This window comes from Macrobrachium nipponense, chromosome 44, assembly GCF_015104395.2.
Source record: "Macrobrachium nipponense isolate FS-2020 chromosome 44, ASM1510439v2, whole genome shotgun sequence".
Lineage (NCBI taxonomy): Eukaryota > Metazoa > Arthropoda > Malacostraca > Decapoda > Palaemonidae > Macrobrachium > Macrobrachium nipponense.
Window position 1 is genome coordinate 44,226,797 of NC_087221.1, and position 5,000 is coordinate 44,231,796.

A 5,000-nucleotide genomic window follows, 5' to 3' on the forward strand; every position below is an offset into this window, starting at 1 on the left:
AGAGAGAGAGAGAGAGAGAGAGAGATCATACCTGATAGAAATGACCCAGAAAAGACTATTCAGGCAGAGAACCAAAAATGAAAAATAATAAAAGCAAACCGACTTGGGAAACCTGCTCTAGTGACCTCACAGGGCACGTACATTCAAAGATGCTTTCGCCCTAATAAGTCTCCATCTGCTTGCCAACAAGCAAAGCGTTTTAAGAGCTCGTAAGACGAAACAAGATAGGCAAGCAAGCAAGCATGACTCGGCTTTGTTTTAATTCTTCGTGCATAACTAATTTCTATGAAATAGATTATTTTAAATTTTTTTACAAGATGGCGAACTTAAATGTTTTGAGAAATGCTCGTTCTTTAAGAAGTAATTAAGCTTTCAGTCAGAGTATTTCTTGTTGTATGTTTGCAAGATATTAGATAAGTGATATTTTAATATCAAAGTTTATATAATATGTGCCTTTCATCGACTAATTTAGAGGTCTGTAAAAAAAAACTAATGTCTACGAAAATTCATGGAAAATAAAAAGCAAGTCCTCAAATGCTTTCACGCGTTTTTAATAAATTTTTTATGTACTTTTTTATGACACGTTTTTAGCGAATTATGGACCGGTCTCGATCGTAGCTGTTGTACCTTTCTTAGCAAACAGGATAATAATTTACCTTCACTGGTCGTCAATGACTGAGTTATTGACCAAGCGTAGAACACGCGGTTTTAGAGATTAATTTTTCAAGAGAGTAAGCAGAAAGTTACAGCTAAGATAATAAAAAATAAAGGAGAATGTTACAGCTAAGATAATAAGAAGAATTTTACAGTAAAGATAATAAAAAACAAGTAAGTTACGGCTAAGATAATAAAAAATAAAGAAGAATGTTACAGCTAAGATAATAAAAAATAAGTGAGAATATTACAGCTAAAATAAGAAAAAGAATGTTACAGTAAAGATAGTACAAAATAAGAAAGTTACAGCTAAGATAATGAAAATAGTAGAAAGTTACAGCTAAGATAATGAAATTGGAAGAAAGTAACAACTAGGATGAAGAAGAGAGATGAAAGTTACAGCTAAGAAAATGGACACAGTAGAAAGTTATATCTAAGATAATGAAAAAATACAGTTAAAATAATGAACTAGGAAGAAAGTTTAAGCTAGGCGGAAGAACACAGATGAAAGTTACAGCTAAAATAATGAACACCGAATTAAGTTACAGACAAGATCATGAAAAACGAAACAAGATTAAGCTAAGGTAATAAAATAAGAAAAACGTTACAAATAATTTAACTTTTTCGAAAACTTCTCTTCTCGGAATCTATTAAAATCGTTCGCCAGCTTTGGAAATATTGAAATCTGATCAGAAGCTAAGTCGCAAAGTAGTCAAATGTTAATTACGCACATTATCTATGGAGCATTATCTGTATAATAAGTCATAAAACCAATTAGTTTTAGGCAACGGTCAGTCATGTGTGTTGAATGCATGACTATTAACCACGAAAAGTGGAAAGTGGAATTTCTATTTTCTTATCCAAAGTTATATCTCAAAATTTATTTAAGGTCGTTTAGAATAAAAGTATTTATTTGTTTTGACCCATACAATAATGTCATCTTTTATAATAACAAATATCTATACCTAATCTTTTTAATGATAATCAAATACCCACTCCCATTCTGTATGTGAACAGCAATTTCTTAAGTCAAAAGAGAAATTCCTTTATCAAGTTAGAACGTAAAATTAGTAATTGTATGCATAAATAATTGGTTTTCCTTTAATAGTCGCAAATATCTGATCTTTCATGTGACAATACTAATCAGCTTTCCATACATAAGAATTTATTTACCATTTGATAAATGAGGAAGTTTCCTACATTTAAGTTTCATTTTAGCTGATTTTCCTCCATTTGAGTAATAATCGATAGAAATGAATAAATAACAAATAACAAATAACAAATAACAAAATATATATTCCTAATTAAAGAAAAATATTTTTCATGTCCTGGTGTCCAAACCTTTGAATAGAGAAGAAAGAAAGTCCTCCACATTAAATACAGACTTTTTTTTATCCTTATTAATTTTATTAGCATCGCCGTCTTAGAAGTAATTCGTATTTAATGAGAATAAAAATAAAGTGTCTAGTTACTAGTACCTGTTTTCTCCCTTTTCTATATTTCATCATTATTGAGTGATTAGTGCCTATTTTTTTTATATAAATAGTCTAATTTTGGCTCCTACAAACTCGTATTGCATTACAGTAAATAAGATGTTATAATAAGATTCTCTTCTTGAAAGTGCCAAGGATGACGTCATCCGTTTTCTCAAATAGCTCTTGTTGCTTAAACTGTATGTGTATACCCCTTAGAGTTTCGACGACTTTTGAGCCGGAAAATTTCAAAAGACTACTATTGAAAGGTATTATACCCAATTCAATACATACGCAGGCTAGTATCCGCCATACCTTCCAGACGATTTAAAGAAAAAAAAAAAAGTATCTATAGTAACTCGTTTCGGATCGATTTTCGCCTTAAACAAAGACTACAAATAACTTTTAATACACACACACACACACACACACATATATATATTATATATATAATATATATATATATATATATTACTACACATACGTATATGTGGATATGTGTAATGCTGAGAGAGAGAGAGAGATGGGGGGAGAAGAGAGATCCGAGGGAGAGAAGGGAGAGGACGAGAGAGAGAGAGAGAGGAGAGAGAGAGAGGAGAGAGAGAATCTTAACAATAAACCCTTCTCAAAATAAGAATTCATGCCAGAAATAGAAAGGCGAAAGATGGGCCATCGTAAAAGTAATGCCAAAGCGAATTGTTTGCCTTTTAAAAGGCATTCAGTAATATTTATCGCTTAAGATTCCAAAGAATAAAAAAAAATATATTAAAAGAATGAGATAACGACGGGTAAATAATTCCATTACACGGAACGTGAATGTTGAAGCAAGCAATTGACATTCCTCGGTGCTGCATGACAATTCTGAAATACTATGCCTGCGCCCCGCCCCCCCCCGTTCTGTCTCTCTTCTCTCTCTCTCTCTCTCTCTCTCTCTCGCTCTCTCTCTCTCTCTCTCTCTCTCTCTCTCTCTCTCAAGGAAAAACGTTACTCTTCATAGCCAGGTGAACGTACGAAATGATAAAAAAATATGAATTATTCTTTTTTGCGTGCATTCATTCAGACATACGCTCACGCAAACGCCACTCTGACATATATGCATACTTACATAGATACATATATACTACGTATATTTGTATATTTATATATGTATGCATACATATAAATTAAAAAGAAACACATACATACTGACATCATATATATATATATTTATATTATATATATAGATAAATATATATCTATATATATAGTTATATATAATTATATATATTATTCTATATTATTATATATAATATGAATATACATAACATATGTGTGTGTGTTTTGTGTGTGTCCCCACACAAAATCCATGACTAGTTAGAACCCTCACATGAAGAAAGTCAGTGCGAAAAAAATACCCACACAATAAGAATGCCTACTATGCATTCTATGTAAACACACCATTTACCCCTACTTATTTATTACACGAATTTATTCCAGTGACTAAGCACTAAATGCAAATTACTCGCTTTTCCTGCTTTTTACGCACATACTACAAAGTGACATTTATAGCCCCTCTTTAAACTTCTATCTACGACCCTGACCGGTAACTGATCGGTGAGTGATCGCTCCTGGACTGATGGAAAGAGACATTTGTATCAGATAAACCCTTAGTTTTATTTCTAATACTATTATTTTTTTTTATCTGGATACTCGCGTGAAAGTGGTTCGGGAGATGGATGCTAATTACCGCCGCTGTCATTCGCCTTCTGCGAACGGAGAAGTAGTTTCCTGACGCTCCGGGGGTCTGTAATTGGAGGTCCTTTTTTTTTAACTCTCTCTCTCTCTCTCTCTCTCTCTCTCTCTCTCTCTCTCTCTCTCTCTCTCTCTCTCTCTCTCAACGTGTTGACTCTCCTTAGCGATCTTATCGGCAAATGAGGTGGCGGGAATTCTGAGCGCGTTTTACTTATAATTATAAATTTTCAACTGACGTTTTCATATTAAAAACTTTGCATTGCATCTCAATAATCAATACTTTATGTCACGGAGCAAATACCTAAAGTATTTATGAGTCAAACTTTATTTAATGAATGTGTAAAAAAATAACTGAATAAGGTTTTGTTGCGATTTCGCTCTTATAAGTTCATGATACAAAGGGAATCTACACTTTAACAAACGAAGGCAGACTCCATTTATGGGAATTAATTTTCAAATGAGTTGTATATGAGTTAGACCATAGAAACTAATGACATGAAACTACATATTTTGGGCCTATTGTATAATAGTATGCGAACGTTAGGAAATGTATCAAGGGGCATAAAACATACATAATTAATACATGAATTACGACCAAAGGTTACATTGCTCATAGATGAATTATGCATGATACGGGTAAACTATATGATACTGACATCGTTGAGTTTTTCAGAATGGATTTAAATCACATATAAGTATAAACAAACCCTTAAATCATACACAAGAGATAAAAGATACATTATGAACTGAATTGATACATTAGGCACGTGTGAAAGAAGACAGGAGACGTATAGTATAAGCAAAGTATTCGTTTTGAATCCCAAGCAAAACGTACGCGATTCTTCAATACAGAATTCATATACTCTAACCAGTTACTTTAGGATAAAGATTTCTGTAGCTTACCTCTTATTCTCATCACTTTAGCTCAAATAAATCTCATTAATTATTATCTCAAATACTCACGATTTTCATGGCTATTCATTAAGTGTTATCATAATTCTTATGGCAGCTTCTTATCACTTCAATTCAGTCTATACTCATCAAATGTTCTCATAAATTCAAATTAAAAAAAACCCTGTAACGTATTCGTAGACATTCAAATTACATTACTTTCAATATATTATATATATGTGTGTGTGGTTG

At 32.3% G+C, this 5,000-nt stretch overlaps 1 protein-coding gene across 4 annotated transcripts in view; it reads left to right on the forward strand.

Moving 5' to 3' along the window:
* The window catches only part of LOC135203866 (carbohydrate sulfotransferase 11-like), a 70,755-nt gene that overhangs the window by 30,051 nt on the left and 35,704 nt on the right, over window positions 1-5,000 (forward strand). The window lies entirely within an intron of this gene.